Source organism: Pavona decussata, unplaced genomic scaffold (genome assembly GCF_977016875.1).
Source record: "Pavona decussata unplaced genomic scaffold, jaPavDecu1.1 SCAFFOLD_12, whole genome shotgun sequence".
Taxonomy (NCBI): Eukaryota; Metazoa; Cnidaria; class Anthozoa; order Scleractinia; family Agariciidae; genus Pavona; species Pavona decussata.
In genome coordinates, this window is record NW_028145435.1 from 1,735,057 (window position 1) to 1,756,011 (window position 20,955).

The 20,955-nt window shown below is 39.5% G+C and overlaps 2 pseudogenes; both read right to left on the minus strand.

Moving 5' to 3' along the window:
• On the minus strand, window positions 1–1,863 carry LOC146488012 (sodium/potassium/calcium exchanger 4 pseudogene; annotated as a pseudogene).
• A 6,231-nt stretch (window positions 1,864–8,094) lies between these two features.
• LOC146488013 (sodium/potassium/calcium exchanger 4 pseudogene) lies at window positions 8,095–11,597 on the minus strand (annotated as a pseudogene).
• Between the last annotated feature and the right edge of the window lie 9,358 nt (window positions 11,598–20,955).

Below are 20,955 nucleotides of genomic sequence, written 5' to 3' on the forward strand. Positions count from 1 at the left end.
TTTCATAAGTTTTGTAATTGGCGTCTTTTCAGTCATGTCACATGACCGCATCAGATATCTGACAAGTTGGTAGATTAAAATCTCCAAACAAGTCAATACCAGCACAGATTGCAACCGTAATAACAACTACGTAAAAAATAAGAAATATCTTTCCCAGGCACTTATTCAAATACCATTTGTTAAAAGCTATGAAGAGTACGACAAGAAATACAGTAACAAACAGAGATATTAAGGTATAAATTAGGCTACCGCTCAGAATATCAACATAACCTCCAAAGTCAGCTATTGTCGTCTTCAAAAGCCAAGGGACTCCTAGACACAATAAAATCTCAATCACATTGCTACCTATCGTGTTGGATACAGCCATGTCGCCATCTCCTTGACGGGCAACCATCAGGCTTGATATCCCATCGGGCACACTGCCCCCTGCTGCCAGGAATGTTAAACTCATCACAACATCAGGGATGCCAAAAGTAAAGCCAATAACTGACACCATCCACACCAAGACATACGAGAGCACTGCTATCCACATCAAGGATACGAAAAATGAGACCAGGTACCACTTCTGCCATCTATCTTTCCGGCAGTCAAGAATTGTTACACAGAACAAGCACTTGGCTGGTAACGCAGTGATCCATAGCGTCCATGAAACTACTTTTTGAGGAAATAATAATGATGAATAGTTGTTTTGATCAAAGATTTGTAGTTCTTGAACACCGCCGGCGCTAAACGGATTTTCATCTTCGTCCTCTTGTTTTGGAAGCAATCTGTTTTTCTCACTCTCAGTAAGGTTTCTGTCAATGTCCTCTCTAACTAACGCCCAGCCCTGAAAGAAGCCCTTGAGCGTTTTGTTAAAGTACATCATGAAAACATAGAGCAGGTACATGCAGACCATTACCAATGCCTCGTACCAGTAGACTTTCTTGTCGTATGTGATGACGATTAGAGCAGCAATACTCACCATGTAACAAAAGCAGTCACGCAACAACGGCCACCGTGACAGACGAAGTGCGGAGCCAGCGAACAAGCCACAAATGGCTACGATAAATAGGATATTGAACACCGCAGAACCCACTATAGTTCCGATGCCAATGTCGTCCTTTGTTATAAAAACACCGATGATAGAGGTGAATAGTTCGGGAGCGGAGCAACCCACCGCCAATACAGTAGCACCGGCAACATCGGAGTTCATGCGCCACCTGGCGACTATCTTTTCTACAGAAGGTAAGAAGTAGTTTTTGCATACCATTGTGATGGCAACGAACATGTACGCCGCTAGCAAGAAATGAACAATAACTCCGCCTTGCCTCTGTCGTTGGTGCTGTGTCATGAAATCTCTTGGAAAGTCATCTATGGCTGGCATCACACAATTCTGGGCTGGCGTGTATGATGCCGCCATTTCAAGCTGCATTCTCGAGTTTCTATCCAACTCGAGGAACCTCCTCGCTAGACTGTAACTAACTACAGGATCGATTCTTCTTTGTTAAAAGCATTTCGAAATGAATGCATGATGATCCTTAGGTCACCTAATCTAATAGTTAAATCACTTCTCTTGGTGAAATGGCAAAGATCAGCTTTAGGTTGTTGAAGGGTAAATTCGGCCCTTTAGATGATCCCTTGACGTTCTCGTGTATTGGACGACGGTTGAGGTCGGTGGTTCACGCAGGAACCGGTCCGGGGAACTTCCCCCATCTTGACGGATGACCAATGTTTGCTTCTTGTGACTTGTTCCACGCGAATTCAAACTGGTTTAATTGAAAAGACAAGTCAACTGAGAGACTTGTGATACTTGTCCTTTGATGTGAACTCTCCGTGGAACAAGTCCCGTCGTGTACAAACGTTACTACAAGGGACTTCCCCTCGTGTATGATGAGACAAGCAAAGGGGAACAAATGTTTAGTTTAGGTTAATTTAATGCATTCGGCAACAATTACGATCGAGAAAAAAACAAAATTCAACCTAGTAACTAAAGGTAAAGTGTGTGCGTGTGTGTGTATGAACAAAAAAGGCCAACAAGAGACTGTATTTCCTGGTCCAACTGAGAAGGGCTGGTGTTGGGGCCGAAAGTCTAATGAAATTTTACTGCACGGTTATACGACCTGTTCTTGAGTATGGCGCCCAAGTGTTCCATCACAACCTTCAAGATTACCTCTGTGAAGACCTTGAGAGGGTTCAGAAACGGGCTTTGTCCATAATTGCGCCTGACCTCCCATACCAGCTCTGTCTAGATAGTTTTGAGTTGGAGAGGCTTAAGAGCCGTCCTCTGTAAATATCGACTATCGTCGTTTGGACGAGAAAAAATGAAATCCCTCAAACTTTCTCAGAAGAATGATCTATATAAGTGATTCACATAAATATAACTTTCAGCTCAGTTCGATTCGTATTTTAGCTGTAGTGCGACCATCTTGGTTTTACCGCTCTGAGAGGGCTTTCAGCGGCCATTTTAGGCCACACTTTTAAGAATTTGCCTTACAAAGAAAGCGTTACAAATCCGAACAAAATCTCATTATTCGAGACAAGCAAATGTTTGTTGTTGTGTTGAGAAGTTTTTTGGGGAATTTGATCGAAATCTGATATTTTTACAAAATTGTTAATTTCTTCCCTATTGAACTACTCTTCAAGTGCCAAAAAAATGGCCGAGTTTAAAGGTAAATATCGCTAAAGATACATTAGTTGGCATCCTAAAACAGCATCCCGGTTAAAGAGCAATGTCTTGTCTGTAAGAATATGCAATAAAATTTTTGGGCAGTTAAAAAGAGAAAATTATAGAAGAAGAAGTTTTAACTGTACTTTTGTCAACAAACACCGCCTTCGTAATTAGCATAACAACATGAAAATAACGATTTACTAAGAAAATAATGATAAATTCCACTTACCTCGTGAAATATCGAGAACTGGATATTTCAAAATATATCAATTTATAGTTTCAGTCGGATACAGCTGCATTTTCGATGATTTGTTGTGCGAAATCACTGTAATACACCGCAGCCGTTAAACTGAGTTGAATTCTTCAAAGTCCGTCAGGACAACCATCGGCCGAAAAACCCATGAGCTGCCGTGTGCAAGGTGTCAAATATTTCTATGTTATCCTTAATGACCAAAACTTCTTTCAGCAACCATTTAAATCCTGCTTTTAACTGGAGATTCTCGTCAATAAATCGTTTATGTTCCGTTGACCTTCCGCCGTGATTAAACAATGAGATTGCGTTAGAGCAATACGCGCACATCCAGACGGGTTGGGGTGGGGGTGGGGAGGAAACAAAAATGGAACAGCTCCTAAATTAAAAAAAAGGGCCTTTCAAGATTACTGTAAAAGCTATTTTATGCATTTCGGGTACTAAATAGGAAACTGCTGTCTCAGAATAATGTGGAATCTTATATGTGCTCTATTTCTTTGGTTGGGGCGTGGGAGGGGGGGGGGGGTTGGCAAGTAAAACACTAATTTACAGCATCAGTTGATCGTTGCTCTTCTGTTTCGGGTTCATACATGTTCACAACTATCCCAAGCTCACTGACAGCTATATATTTGTAATATTAGGTAACAGTGAAAAAGTTATATTCACCGGAACGTAAAATTAATATGAGGGTTTGTATGGGATTACATATATCCCCTATTATAATCAGGTATACATGAAGTACATACCATTGAAGTACATACCCCATTTATACTACCGTCCCACCTACTCCGTACTTCTTCTATAAATTTTTTTCGGATACAATGTAATTTCAATTTAAATAAATATACACACTTTTTTTTATTTTTCCTTTATTTTTATTAATTTTTTTTTTCGTGTTCCGGGATGTTCTGGGATGCTCCGGAATGTTCCGGAATGTTCCATGTTCCGGTTTTATCGACAGCCCTTAATGCACACGTGTACGTCCCCAGCTTCAATATCCATTTAATACACTATCACTTTAATACAAAAAAAATAAAATGAATGGATTAGTACAAATTGTATACACTGTATGTGCGTCAATGAAATTCGCACTTTCCCACGGTCTCCTGGCACGTGATTAATATATGCCGCAGACCAAATTTCATAAGGAAAAAATTTGATAAGGAAGAATTTATGAGATTCAAATACGTGTTTTTTAAAATGCATTAGTTTAGAGAGTACGATCTAATGGGACAGTTTGCTTCTTAATAAGTTACACGCTTTTCACTCCGCAAATGCTTCTATTTTTAGCGTCTTCGTGTGAAAAAGTGTAATGAAGTGTAATTGCAGGTGATAACTTGTGATCCGAAATGGCATGGAAACCAGGGGCGCTTTCCATTCAACAAAAAAAACCGGTTCAAGATTTCGGAATTTTTGCTGGTCAAATGGAACGGGTCCCTAAACTTGAGAATCACATGAGGAGGCTTACAGTCAACCCAGGTCACGCGTGAACGATATTTTTGAAATTTGAACGGAGTTTAGAAATTTACATGTCAGTTTTGAAAATCGCCAACGAGATTTCAGAGTTCCCGTATAAATTACCCTAGCTTATTGACGGTATAAAGCTATGAATTTTTCTTTACATTGCGAAATTGAATATTTGAAGAATAACAATTGTTTCCCAAGTATTTTGAATCTTTTTTTCAGTTAATGCGTCTTTTTCGGAACGATTTCCAGAGAAATGTCCAACATTCCATTCACACGTCGGACATTACAAAGAGAATTTCGAATGTTCAACTCATTCTTGGAAATACTGTTCACGCGTGACCTGGATTGACTGTAAACCTACCTTGCTGGTCGTAGGTAAGTGACATTCGTGGTTTAAGAAAACGTCAAAAAATCTCAGACAAAAAACTACAAGCAGAACATTGATACACTTCCGTAGCCATTTTGTTTGCGGCTCTTTCGGCTTGCATGACGTTCGCGCTCGACCGGGGAGACTAAATCCGACACTCATCGCGAATGGAACACAGAAAATTCGGTAATTCCGGAAATTTCGGAAAGAAGGGTAAGCTCAAAAGGTAGTCCTAAATTTTCGGAAATTCTTTCCGGAACTTTTCCCGTTCCATTGGATTTCTGACCGGAAATTTCGGAAAGTTTGACTGAATGGAAAGCGCCCCAGGTTGTGAATTTCGTGGGGGGGTTCAAAATAAATGTATTCGCTTCAAGGAATGAATACTTATGATTTGTACTTTGGTGTTTCTTAAGAGAAAACTAGTAAAATAAATATCAAAATACTCATACTATACCTGTCCTTGCTAGGAGCAATTGTGCCTCGCTTTTTAAAGAGGCGTCCCAAACGTGCACGCTCACGTCCCCTCGGCAGTCACTCAGTAGGACACACTGCACATTTTTATCGTTTTGGGTACTGGATCCGCAGGTACCTCCAACATACGACGAGTAGCCACAGGTGGCCATGACCAGGAATTCTCCACGGACCAATTAAAAGTGCGGCTACTAAGCCATTCGCTTTACGCTTGTCACGAAAAGAATGTACATATTGAAACTGGAAACAATACGTTTTGATTGACACATTATATTTCTATAGTTCTCTTTTGCGACCGAAACGACTTAAAATATTAAACACGAAATAAAATGAAAAGTAGCCACACGTATAAAATTTTAATTTGATGTAGTCATTAATACATAAATCTACTTAACGATCGGCGTCGCGTTTCCGCAGGGCAATTTGATCACAGTGAGAGAGGGAAAAAAACATGAAACTAATTGTCGATGAAAGTTCCAGAAGTCCATTTCTGCCCCTAGATCTACCACAAAATATTTATACTCGCTGGAAAAGGTATCCATCTAAATAAGAGACCATGACTTTACCGGAGGGTACATTGTACTTCCTACTACGCCAGAAACCAGAAAAAATATATAACCTACACAAATTTCTCAACGTTCCCCAAAGTCACTAGTCATGTTCCATTATTCCGAGAAAGGTGTTTAATTTATAGCCCCGAATAGGCGAAGAATAGCTAACGCTTTCGCAGCATCTTACAAGCTAAGGTCCGTGACATCTTTATTTCCTCCCCACCCCCACCCCAACCCGTCTGGATGTGCGCCCGTTTCTGTAACGCAATCTCATTGTTTAATCACGGCGGAAGGTCAACGGAACATAAACGATTTCTTGACGAGAATCTCCAGTTAAAAGCAGGATTTAAATGGTTGCTGAAAGAAGTTTTGGTCATTAAGGATAACATAGAAATATTTGGCACCTTGCACACGGCAGCTTATGGAGCGGAAGGTAATTTTTCGGCCGATGATTGACCTGACGGACTTTGAAGAATTCAACTCAGTTTAACGGCTGCGGTGTATTACGGAGATTTCGCACAACAAATCATCGAAAATGCGGCTGTATCCGACTGAAACTATAAATTGATATATTTTGAAATATCCAGTTCTCGATATTTCACGAGGTAAGTGGAATTTATCATTATTTTCTTAGTAAATTGTTATTTTCATGTTGTTATGCTAATTACGAAGGCGGTGTTTGTTGACAAAAGTACAGTTAAAACTTCTTCTTCTATAATTTTCTCTTTTTAACTGCCCAAAAATTTTATTGCATATTCTTACAGACAAGACATTGCTCTTTAACCGGGATGCTGTTTTAGGATGCCAACTAATGTATCTTTAGCGATATTTACCTTTAAACTCGGCCATTTTTTTGGCACTTGAAGAGTAGTTCAATAGGGAAGAAATTAACAATTTTGTAAAAATATCAGATTTCGATCAAATTCCCCAAAAAACTTCTCAACACAACAACAAACATTTGCTTGTCTCGAATAATGAGATTTTGTTCGGATTTGTAACGCTTTCTTTGTAAGGCAAATTCTTAAAAGTGTGGCCTAAAATGGCCGCTGAAAGCCCTCTCAGAGCGGTAAAACCAAGATGGTCGCACTACAGCTAAAATACGAATCGAACTGAGCTGAAAGTTATATTTATGTGAATCACTTATATAGATCATTCTTCTGAGAAAGTTTGAGGGATTTCATTTTTTCTCGTCCAAACGACGATAGTCGATATTTACAGAGGACGGCTCTTAAGCGCCCGACGTGAAAGGCTGTGTTGCAAACTATTCAATGAGATATTTGATGAACAACACAATCTCCTCAGCCTTCTGCCTCCAAGACATCATTCATCGTACAATCTCAGGCGGCAAAGAACTTTTAGCCTGCCAGGTTTTAAAACTGAACGTTTTAAAAAGACATTTATTCGATCATGCAACGTGCAGCGCGCCCCTCGTGTATGGAGATAAGCAAAGTTCAAATGTGCAAAATGGCGGCCAATTCGTGTCCGAAGGAGCTCACACAGCCCCTTAACAGAGTCAAGAAGCCCTGCTAAGTTCATGTGTCCTAATCATTGTTTGTTTATACTCCTGGTTTATACGTTCTTTTTCCTTTGGTGTAATATATAGCTGGGGGGGGGGGGGGGGCTGGGGCTGGTTTAAGGACATTTAATTCGTGTCAGTCAATAAATGTAGCTATTGGTGCTTTTTGTTTGCATAAAAATATACATCTCAGGTTTAGAAACTACATTTAGTGTATATTCTGTCCTCGGAGATCCAGGGGTAGATAGTGGGTCAGGAGGAAGCTAGAAACGTACCCGTTTTAACTTCCCTCTGACCCAACTCTCTACTCCTGGGTCTCCGAGGATCTGTATATCCTAACTTAAGGGCGGGGGGGAGGGTTTCACCCAAACGCCATGTTTCCGTCACTTGACATGGCTTTAATGGAAATATCTCGTTCAAGTTTCAAGCAATCCAAAACCTCTATGTTCATCCCGTGAATCTGTGTTGTGGGGTGTTTTGTGAGGTTTTGGGTGATTTTTGGGTATATTTGGGAGGAGATAGTTTTTCTAGAAGGATTGGTAAATTAAGAGAAACAAAAAATATTGGAGATTTAGTGAAGTCTTAAAATTTGAATTTGTAGTTAATAACCTGGGGTGCTCTTGCGTAGGTATCAACTGCCTGTTGGTGTTCCAATCATTTTCTTTCTTCTATCACTTCTTAAAACCTCTTCAAATTTTATTCACATTTAGCTGAAATCCCCCCTTAACTTAGGACTAGATTTCATGTATCTTGTCACTGAAAGCCCCGTAACATTTTCCACACAAACACTTAAAAGATTTCTTACATGGAATAACGTTATCGTAATTGATTTTTTACAACATTTTATTGCCAGATGTCCATACAAAATTATTTTCACAATTTCTCTTTGCAGAATTTAACAACCTTATCAAATACACGTGGACATCAATTCTTAAATAAATGATTATATCACTCTCATACTATTACAACCCTTAAGGGGGGGTTACACATGGAAAAAGTAACTGTTTGAAACAACTTATTGATTTATCAAAATATATTTAAAGTGATGTCGATTTTCAACTACTTTCAATAACTGTAAAATCAGTAAAGTACACACGAACTTATTAAATCGCATGTCAGGCGCGTGCAATATTACGTAATTCAAACCCCCCAAATAAACGAACAAAACTGACAAAAAATCAGCTCAATCATGATAACTGAGCGAAAAAGCCAGTATACCTTACTTATTTCGAGTAGTGAATGATTTTAGGGTCGATGCGGGTGCGAATCCAGGAGAGAATGTGACTGTTTTCCGATTATACGAGCGCCGCAGGCGCTAGGTTCTAGGGAGTTACATTTCCCCCAGAATTTTCTAAATTTTAGCTATTGTAGGTGTCACATTTCCTGGGTTTTCAATTCATTCTGACGGGTATTTTTCATATTTTAAGCTAGTAATTTTCTTTTATTCTAAAATATTTATTAATTGTACAAAATTTGACCGTTTTCCGTAAAACGGTAGAAAGCGGTCTGGATCTGCGCCTGAGCAGATCATGATTTGATTATATATTTCATAAAACTTGAATTGTATCTGACAAATATATTAGGCGTTAGTCTATCCCAGTTCGTTTTCCATCGCCCTCTAGATCTCTCATGAAAGTAGTCGGTCGGCCAGTTAACAAAAAAATTGACAACTGGAGCAAAAGAATATTTTCAAAGTAAGACTGTTTTATCCGCTCCAGGTTACTCCATCTATTTTGCAACCGAGCAATCACTCTAGTGGGTTCGAAGACAGACTTGCTTTCAAGTCGAGCTCGAGGGAGAGCGCAAACCGCGTTCCTTAGAACTCTTGCGAACGAGAGCTCGCGCCTATTCCATTCAACGAGAAGCGAGCGAGAGACTTTGAAAAAGTCTACTTCGACGACGCCAGTGCGAGGTGGATAATTTGAATGTCAGAGTAACCGAGTTTGTGATGTGTGAACGTAGCTCAATTTTAAACTTAAACACATCCTTAAGAAAAGGGTGCAAGCAGTGAATTAGAAACACTTAATTCACTCGATTTTGAAAACAAACTATTTGGTCGGTCAGGCCGTCAGTTGTAAACGAAATAGTTTGTCGGTGGGGATGGTCTTACAGTATGTGACTGGATAGACTTTCTCAAAGTCTGAACTATTCTAGCGCATTTTAAAAATGAAAATGCGAGAACGTGAGAAACTTTAGACCAACTTTTTGCAAGTTGCAATCCATTCAGTCTCAGCATGGCTAGAGACACCCTTAGTTAGTTAATACTTATTTTCGCATCTAGCCAGCTATGATAAACACATTTGTAAGTCAAATTGCCCAAACACGTTAATCGCAAAGAGGATTGTAAACATAGCGAAAAGTAAGTAAAGTACCACAAATATTATTCCAAGGCACTTACTCAAATACCATTTGTTTAACATTATGACGGGTATCGGAATCACTGCTGTGGTAAAGAGGGCAAGGGTCGTGTAAGTCATGCTATTGCTCATCACATTGATATGGCCTCCAAAGTCAACTACCGTTGTCTGCAGAAGCCAAGGGAGCCCTAGACAAAAAAGAATGTTGAACACATTGCTTCCAATTGCGTGAGAAACGGCCATGTCAGCATTTCCTTGCCGTGCGACTATCAAGCTTGATAAAGCGTCAGGCACACTGGACCCTGCTGCCAGGAACGTTAAGGCCATAACTTCGTCTGGGATATGTAGGGTGAAGCCGAGTATTGCAACCATCCAAGTTAAAACGTAGGTGAGTAACGCCATCCATACCAACGAGAGAACAAATGAGACGAAGTACCACTTTGCCCATCTCTCTCTCCGGCAGTCAGGTATTGTTATGTAAAACAGGAAGGTCAATGGTAACGCGATGATCCATAACGTTCGAGAAAACACTTTTTGAGGAAATGAAAATGGTGAATCGTTATTTCGTTGGATAACATGAATTTGTTGAACACCGCTATTGCTGAAGAGATTTTCATCTTCTTCATCTGGTATTGTCTGTTTTGGGAGCAATTTGTTTTTCTCACTCTCAGTAAGGTTTGTTTCAATGTCTTCTCTAGCTGATGCCAACCCCTGAAAGAAGCCCTCAAGCTTTTTGTTGTAGCGCATCACGATTACGTAGAACAGGTACAAGACGATCATCACCAATGCCTCGTACCAGTAGACTTTCTTGTCATATGTGGTGCTGATGAGCGCAACAATACTTATCAAGTAACACAACAAGTCACGACATAACGGCCACCGTGACAGACGGAATGTGGAACTCGCAAAGAGGCCACAGATGGCCACGATAAAAAAGACATTGAAAGCTCCAGATCCCGCTATGGCCGCTAGGCCAACGTCGGTCTTTGTAATGAAGACACCAATGACAGCGGTGAATAGTTCGGTGCCAGAGGTACCAGCGGCCATCAACGTGGCTCCAGCGACATCGGGGCGCATGTGGAATTTTTCAGCAATCTTTTCTAAAGAGGGAACAAAATAGTCGTCGCATATCATGGCCAAACCAGCGAACATGTACATTGTTACGGCAAAGTGTATGATGGCTCCACCTTGGCTTCGCTGGCTCTGAGTCATGAAATCAGCAGGGAAATCATCTATGACCGGCTTGACACATGGCAAATTAAGGCGCTTCATTTTGGCCGGCGTGGTTTCGTTTTCTTGAATACCGACCGATCTCCTCGTTCGACTCGAACCGCTAACTCCAGGATTGTTTCCTTGTTGTAACATCGGCGATATTGACTTGTAGAACGAACTTGGAAACACGAAGCAGACGCAAAGAAGCAGCAAAGCAAATCGGAAAAACGTTCCTTCTGGTTTCATTTTGGTTATGATCACCTCGAAGGCTTACGACAATCAACCGCAGCTGAAGAAATGCGTCCGGATAATAAAGAAATTTCTGATCATCCATGATACTCTCGTGACCGGTATATTTTGTACAAACACCACGTGTTGTGTGGCGGAGTATTTCCGTGAGTATTTTCACGGCCTTAAAACAATAAAACATGATGGGACAGGATCGGGATTTTGTTTTCCGAAAATCGGAATCCAGCCTTCAGTATTTTTATATCAAAATACTCTTTGTTTTTTAACGCTCTCTTCGTCTTTAAGATCGAAATTGTTAAAAAGTAAAGCACACACCAGTCATTCAGAAAGCAAAACCCTGTGAGTTTCGTTATTAACACTCGTGACGGATTTGTCTGATTATAATTATATAGTAAACAATTTTTTTTTCACACGCACCATTCATATCACATACACTTCCACTTATTATTTTACAACACATGTATTTTGTGAATATGTGATCGGCATGAGTTGTTCTAATAAACCTGATGAAGACTCGTATTGGCCAGTCGAAATAGCGTTCACGGCACGAGACGAGCGCGGGGCGCAAGTCACGCGCGACGGGAGAGCGCGAAAAAGTGGTAAAGTAGTCCTTTTGACTTTCATTTCTATTTTTGTAATCAATACAAAAAGCACATAATTTGGGACGCGCGAATCTATACCCCTCCCTCGCTCCTTATTTATTTAGTACATAATTCTATTATCACTGAAACTCTCCTTAGTCTCAAAAGTGTAGCCTGTACAACAGGCCATATCTTTTTGCGACTTGCCTCACGCTTGCAAAAAGGGAAAAAACGGAACGTAGCCTTCGCAGCCTGCAAGTGTGACAACATTTTGAACATGCTTCAGCTAAACAGGCTTGTATGACTTGCACGTGATTAAACGTTCATCACGTACCATCACACTTCACCTAAAAATCTAATCAATAATTAGCAGTTTTAGCGAATTTTCCAGTAACGTGTTATTTTACCTTCATTAACAATACATAAATAAATTAGACTGCGATCAGTCTCTTTTCTTCTCTTAACTCCAGTAGTGTATGTGACCCGGGTGGGGGTGGAGGGGGGGGGGGGGGGGGGGACTCTCATAATATAAAAACGTATAGAGTCTATACATCCATTTCACGTTCATCAGTATCGGATACAGTCGAACCTGTATTAAGCGGTCACCCTCGGGGAATGGCTAAGTGACCGCTTAATACAGGTTGACCGCTTAATACAGGTTGTACAAAATACAGGTCAGAACACGGTGAAAATGCCATTTTATATTACGTAGTAAACAGCTTATGCATAAAAGCGCTCAAAAATCACTTACTCGGTTAAAAGTAACTGCAACAATAACATGGTTTGAGAAAAATAGAACATAGAAAGGGAGTAACAAAACAGTAACGTCAAGTTGATGCGGCCGGTATTACAGCCGGTCGTTAGAAAAAGACTCCACGGCATACTCCTAATCTTTTGAGTTTTGTCTCTTAAACCTAATTGTCCTAAGAAGAAAAATAATTAGATATCAATGTCTGTTGTTTAGGTTTCCGTAGTTTAATATCGCTAAGTATGTCATTCACTTTGCTTATTCAAACGCCAGAGAAAGTTCCTGGTGTCCGTTAAACTGGGATGACTTCTCGTGCAACTGGCTTTTTAAAAACAGAAATGAATGAAAGAAGAATTCGATCCGCATCAGTAATGTTCGAGTAATGTATTCGGCGATTTAATGATTTGTGAAAATAAACAAGGAAATCAATTACCTGATGTGCTATTTGTACTTGCATGAACAACTGTAGTAAATGAGTGGTTTCCTTTTACAAAGTGGCCGTTTAATACAGGTCAAGACAACAGAAGCAGCTCGTCGGGACTTAGCAAAGGGTGACCGCGACCGCTTAAGGTGACCGCTTAATAGAGGTCAAAATTACAGTAATTAAGGGAAGTAATTTTCGGGACTTTGACAACTGACCGCTTAATGGAGGATGATCGCTTAATACAGGGCCGCTTAATACAGGTTCGACTGTAGTTAGAAGTTCCCGGTGCTCCCCTGGATTTCCCCCCCCCCCCCTTGATCTCCCCCAATAATTTTAGGAGACTGGTGCACTTGCATTTCACACATATTATCATCGACCCGAGTTAGCATTTCGGAGAATCTACTTTGAGGCACGAAATTGGCCAAGTGTCGGGAAAGAAGAACTGACGCGCGTCACTACCGATATTGCATGATAAAATATTAACTAGAAAACTCATTGAATGAATGTCACGAAATACTGATCACATGATTAAGTTAGTGACAAAACGGATTGCATAATTTTAAACTGGGGAAGTCCGAAGGAATAATGTACAGTGCATGACATTGACAATGATGTAACTACAGGCGACTCCCGATAACTCGAACCCTCGCTAACTCGAACCTCCCGCTAACTCGAACCAATTTTCCTTTCCTTTCAGGTCATTTTCTATATACCCGGCATAGTAAATCGAACGTTCGAAAATCGAACCCAATCGAACTCAATCCGTGGATTGAGTTCGATTGAGTTCGGCAATCGAACGAAATCGAACACCAGACTTTCAGTGAGTTCGATTTCCGAACAAATCGAATTCAATCGAACAAATCGAACTCAATCGAACTAAATCCATCTGATTGTGTTCGATTGAGTTCGGTTTCCGAACTCAGTCGAACACAATTTAATTGATTGAGTTCAATTGGCTCTGGTAAACCTACACAAAGCAAGCAAAAAGCAAGCCCATCAAAGCAGGTTTTTCTTGTACTTTGTTACAAATTTTTCAATAACAGAAACCCCATTTATAAACTGTCCACGGCAGTTAAGAAAACAGAACAGAACAGAACAAAGCTATCATTATTCCCGCGGGCGTATTCCGAAATTGTCGTACCCTTTCCTTTTTTACTAACTTACAATTGCTGAATGAGAAATCGAAGGGTTACTTTTATGCAAAAATACAAGCAAATTACTAAAAAACTTCGCCATCCTTGACGTCAAAGCGGCATTCCTGGTAGCCTTTTTACTACGCATTTGAAGCTTACAATCCACAGCGCATCTGAATCCATTTCTGCGTAATTTCTTCGTTTACTTAAAACACGTGCGCTCCACTCCGGACTGAAGTAACCCGACCTTCCAAGATGGTTACGGATTTTCAATGTTTTCCTGTTTTACACAAATCACGAATTCGTTCGATTTGGTTCGATTGATTTTTTTTCTTTTCGGTGAGTTCGATTTTGTTCGATTGCCGAACTCAATCGAACTCAATCCACGGATTGAGTTCGATTGAGTTCGATTGAGTTCGATTGAAATTTAGTTCGATTGGGTTCGATTTACTCGAACTCCCGATAACTCGAACCTTTCTCAATTTCCCTTGAAGGTTCGAGTTATCGGGAGTCGAACGCATCTATTAAGCTAAATTAGGAGCATTACATTAAATAGAGTAGGCTTGGGCGTTTACTGTGCTCTTGATTGTAGGGAAAGTAGTTGTTCCATAAATAGAACTGAGTAAATCTTAGTACAGTTTTAATGTATTAAATTTCGGTCAGATCGACCGTATTTTATAGCCTTTTCAGTCTGCAGCGTTTGCGCACACTTTAAGCTGTGCCTGGATCGACTCAGAACGAATTGAGAACGGAATTGTGAATCGCGAATAGAGAATAGTGAACTGTAGATTCGTTGTGGGAGATTGTTGGGATGTTAGAACAAAACTTCAGAAAAGGAAAGATGTAGTCCTCTTCAGTTTGTGAAGCGGCGAGTGCGGAGTCCGCAAAAGATTCCGCGACACCACTAAGTTTTAAAAGTGATCACTACGTCAACATGGAAACTATTTTGATAGGCTTTCTGTCAGAACTCCAATTGAAAAGACATCCTCACAAATCAAATAACTGGAAGAAAACTTTGCTGGTGATTTAAGAACTGGTTATCTTTATTCGCAACTAGAATTTTTTTGCGAACCGGTCAATTTTTTAATGAAAGATGGCGTTTTCTGATTCTTTGAAAATGGTAAAGAACCTAGGTTTTCACGTGACACGCCTTTTTTGTATTTGTTAAGGTTCAGAACGGAGAAGCGGCAACGCCAGTCAGTTGTTCACCGTGTTTCTTAAATTATATGGCGTTACTGCCGTCCGTACGATTGTTAGCCTGATTCTCAGACGGTCCACGGGTCGTTCGCGGCGGTTGTCAACCGCCGCGAACGACCTGGACCGTCTGAGAATCAGGCTATACGATTGTAAGTCAGTGTTGCAGGTTGATCCTGCTATCTTAGCGCAGCGGGTGAAACGGTTATTCTCGATGACAAGGAGGCCGGGTGAAGACATCAGCTGAGACTGCTGAGACATTGTTGCGAGCAGACGTTCAACCATGTTGCAATATTGCACACCTATAACTGGCAAGAACCGATAAGATTCGACTTGTCTGATGTGGTCGGAGTGCCTGCCCATCGAAATGAAAAGCAGGTGCGCAACTATGATATATTACTGAGTCAGATCTGTGTTACATCGCTGCCATTTTCATTGTGTTTGACGTTTTCTAGTAGTTCAATTTTACCTTCAATGCCGGACCCGAGTGATTAAAAAAGGGTATGTATCGCATCTGGTATCAATATCACATTATGAGATGCCGTCAGGGGCACCCAACGATAGTTTTCTCTCAGATCCTTTGAAACACTATTTTAGGCTATCTAGAGAGCCTTTAAAGCTCTATAGGTTCATTTTAGGCAGCGCTATATGTTCGGTCATTCTAGGGGAACTTGAGTCTTTTCGAAATTAGTAGGGCATTTTTGTCCATTTCCCGAAAACCTTAGGTCTTATTTCCTTTCCGAAAACCTTAGCTGACCTTTTTTGGTACCCGAAACAGCATTTTTATCAATCCGAAAACACTACACGCCTTAAATTTCCCATATCACGAACGTTCGAGATGAAAATTCCCTTTAGAAAATTGTAGGGGATTAAGGGCCTTCCGAACAGATAATTTACCGAAACGATCCGTTGGGTGTTCCTGCGCCGTTTACAGCACAGGTAACCCAAACTCTACGATTTGTGTTGATTTGAGCACCATTATGTACAGTAATAGTGAAATTATAAGGGCCTGTGCGGGAAAAAAAGTATCGTATTCAGTTGAATTAAAATTAAATTGGTTTTAGATACGGTAACGGTCAATTAACTTTTACATTGTTTATGACTTTTTATGATAGCATTTACATTTTATTTTGTCTTTTGAAGCGAAATAAACTTGTTATGGTATCCATTCTAAATATGTCCTCGCTTGCTGCAAATGTTAGGAAAATAATAAGCGCCCACCCTTGAATAAGCGCTTACCCTCATGGGCCCAAAATAGGCCTTATCACGGTTTTCGACGCCATTTTGAGGAGTAGGCAAACAGGCTTGAAATTACAGTGTTTGTATGGAAATCCGATGTCAAATAATTTTCATAAAACATCGCTTCTGAAAAATTCATGAATTGGAAACTTTTGGCACTAGGAAAAGGATTTTAGGGAAAAAATAGGAGGGATGTAGCTGTTCCAGAAAGCGTCCAGTCGTGTTTTGAACTTTCCATACATTTGTCTGTAAAGCGAACACTACTAAAAATAGTTCGCGGGAAAAAATACAGGGAATTGTATGAAAAGTTCAAAACACGACTGGACGCTTTCTGGCACAGCTACATCCCTCCAATTTTTTTCTTAAAATCCTTTTCCTAATGCCAAAAGTTTCCAATTCATGAATTTTTCAGAAGCGATGTTTTATGAAAATTATTTGACATCGGATTTCCATACAAACACTGTAATTTCAAGCCTGTTTGCCTACTCGTCAAAATGGCGTCAAAAACCGTGATAAGGCCTAAAATAAGCGCCCGGTGCCATGGGCTTCTCATAGCAGTTGGAGCTATCTGCATCCTTATATAAGGACCTACTCAGTGAAATATATAGGTGACCGATCATTTTTTATTGTCGCCGTAGCCAAATAGGCCTTATCACGGTTTTCGACGCCATTTTGACGGGTAGGCAAACAGGCTTGAAATAACAGTGTTTGTATGGAAATCCGATGTCAAATAATTTTCATAAAACATCGCTTTTGAAAAATTCATAAATTGGAAACTTTTGGCACTAGAAAAAGGATTTTAAGAACAAAATTGGAGGGATGTAGCAGTGCCAGAAAGCGTCCAGTCGTGTTTTGAACTTTCCATACACTTCCCTGTATTTTTTAGTAGCAGCTCACGGCTGGTTCGCTTTACAGACAAATGTATGGAAAGTTCAAAACACGACTGGACGCTTTCTGTCAGTTATTCAGTTATTCGAAACGCCACTAATGTAGAGCAGACGCATTTTAAACACGCCTTCTGAAAACTCATCTTATCCAGGAGGCGTATTGCTGCAAGTAGAACAATCTTATTTTTAATGTCTATCTGAACACGACATATCCAATGAATTTTTCAACTTTCTCTTTATCATTATTGCAATAGCTTGAGATAATTTGTATACAATATATTTTTACGTGAAGTGCGTGTAACATTTAATAACAATTTATTAACATTTAATGACATTTAATAATAATTTATTTATGTCCACATATTGTAACTAAGATAGGCCAACCATATTTTACTGTAATTTTTCTCCTGTAATGTGCATGTGAGCATATTCAATGTAACACGCTCACTATAAGTCAATAAATCATCATCATCATCATCCTCATCATCATCGTTATCATCATCATCATCATCATCATCATCATCATCATCATTATTATTGTTATTGCTTCCACTGTAGAAATCCTCCTTTTCAATGTTATTGACCTACGATATTTACTCAGGTAAAGTAAGGAACCTCCGATTCTCCCAAAAGGAAAAATATCTACAACTCTTTTCGTTTCAAATCATCAAAACAGGGCAGTTAAAAAATTAATGTATCGACAAAAGCACAACTTTCTGAGACTTTCTAAGGGTCACCCAACTCATGTAAGTCCTGCAAGAACCCAGTTTGACAGTGAATGCATATAGAGTATAAGCAAGTTAGTTAAATGGAATGAATCTGTAGGAGTATTATTTCAAATCAACATCTCACTTTCTGACCTCTGCAATATCGAAATGCAAAACAATTTGAGGTGGCCGACACCAGTGTTCAGCACTTAAACTTTGGCAGATCAGTACTAGTAGGCACTCTTTATAAGTTGATAAAACAATAATGGTATCAAACGAATGCCTTAATTAACATTGATTAAGATTAAGAAGTTATGATCATTTTCTAATGTTAATAGGTAACCACAGCAACAATGTAACCAGTTAAAGCAGCCCTAAATTTTACTTTAAATGATAGATTTATAACTAAAAAAACTTGGTTTTACATAGAATTGTAATCAGCATGTCAAGGCACAACTTTTTGCATTTAATCACTGGTACTCTGAAAAAGTGGGAGGAATGAGTTCATTTCCACCTTAAACCTCTCCTTACAATGTTTTTCGACTTTCCAAAAAGTTGCATCAATTGACATGCTGATTTACATGTAATTAGTGTATTCAATTATAAAATGTGGGGGTAAGCTAAAATTAGGGCTGTTTTTATAGCTTATTTTGTTCCTCTGGTAACCTATTTAGTTGCAACAATGACCATAACTAGTTTACCAATGATAAGCCATGTGTTTGACACCATTATTGTATAGTATCCACTAATTAAGGGAGGTATATGTAGCAATGATCTCCACTTATGTCCAGAAATGCACCTAACCCTGAATTTGGGTACTTCATATAAAACAGACCTAATTTCGTTGTTTTTACATGACTTCATTATTTGTGTTTTAGTGAAAATTAAGGTTAGGGGACTGGACACCTTGTGATGTCTATAAAACAGCTCATGAATGTCATTAGCGTGCATTTCTGGACATATCTGTAGTAACGATCTCTCAAAGCTTATAAGTGCTGTAAAATGATGGAAACACTTGCAATCCACCTAAAGCTCACATGTTTAGGTAGGAGTGGCAAGTTTCAACAGACAAAAAATTAATTAGGAGTTTGTTTCGTTCATTTTCATGACCTCTATGTATGCCCAAGTCAGGTGATGTTGTAAGGAGACTATAGAAGCTGGTCACTAACAATTTATTGCAGCTCAGAGGATTTGGTAGATAAATATTGGGGTGATAGATAGTTTATTAAACAAAACCCTTGCAGCCACAGGCTGAATTACGTCTGATTTACAATAAAAGATACAAGAATAAATCACAATACTAAGCTAAAAAACTATAAATCAAAAATTAAAATATAAAAGGACAAAATATATAATTAACAGAAACAATATAAAGTGAAGTGAGTAACTGGTGACACTCTAGGATGATGAAGGGTGTGTGATTGGTTAATAATCATTTGTGAAAAGAAATATGTAAAATGAAAAGTCACATCCAAGTGCACAAATGCTAAGAGTGACAAACACAATTTTTTATTAGGTACATGCATTTTTACAATATAACTACAGGATGCAAACTAACGTTAGGAAATGTTAAACAAAGATTATCAATCCAATTAACCAATCTCATTAGTGACCTTGGTTCTATGCAATACTAAGGGAGTGCTCATTATTTATGGGGAGGAAGAGAGGGGGGGGGGGGGACTGGCAAATGGGGAAACGGAACGTTTGGAACTTTTTGGACCCCCCAGCTAGAACATGTAAACGTTTTTGTTGCCCCCCCCCCCCCCCCCATGATGCATTTATTATCAAACCATACTCTCATCCTCCACTTAGCGCTTTACTCGCCTGCCTTTTGCTTGCTCCACTAGCAGTACAAGAAACTATTATGTATGTTAATGTACAGTTGAAGTGATACAGAGTGTAATCACTAGTCTGGAAAATACCACAAGGCAGCCAAAATGGGTGTTTGTGCAACTGGCACACACTCAAGAAAAGCTGCAGTTGTGGAGTCCTTGACTGGGGAAAGTGCAGAAGAAGTTATATTGCCACTGTCAGATGACATGATCTGCCTGCAAAACACTGACAGCCTTCACCCAACCGTTCTGGTGAAAGGCCTAGATCAACTTAGTTCTGAGGGCGGCCTATCTGTTGGTGCAGCCAGTGAAATCCAAACATATCTAACTAGCAAATCCATTAAATGGAACCCATTTGCTGTGTAAACTATTGGTGTGAGATTACATTTTGAAATACTCTTTAGCATAATTTGTTGTATCTTATGGTTTGATTTACTGCGGTACAGGTACATTGAATGTCATGCGGTTCTGGAAGAGAAAAACCCAAAACTAATGATATCAACCTTCAAACTTCCCCCCCCCCCCCCCCCCCCGCTCTTCCCCAGATCCAGAGTAAAACCTTTCTGACACCCCCCTAAATAGAGGAGAAAACTTCGCTTGCCTCCCCCCCTCTACCATTTGCAAGCCCCCCCTCCCCATAAATAATGAACACTCCCTTAGCTTGTACATTGTTGGGGAAATATTCAATTTTTGTCCTGTATGATCAGATATTTATCTAGATTTTGTATACTATCTGTAACATATTATTGTATATAGTATTATTATATTCTATGTTTATGATAATGTTAGGAGGTCAACTCCATATGAGGATTTGGTTCCTCACTGTTTGCAGTTCTTCTTTACTGATGGTTATGGATTGAAATAAAGTTGTTATCAATAGATAAAATGTCTTGATGGTTAAATTCTTCCATCTTGCACAAACAGTGAACTGAGGAGAATATTAATTTTGATAAGGGTGCTTAAAGGGTTGAAATGCTAAAACACAATATTATTTGAATAAAAGGAGACCCAAAAGCTGTAGTTTATAATGAATTAATTAATTCTTCCTTTGACAAATCACTTGATACAGTTGTGTCTTCCTCTTGATATTTTAGTAGCATTTTCCCCGGGGGAGGACTCTCAT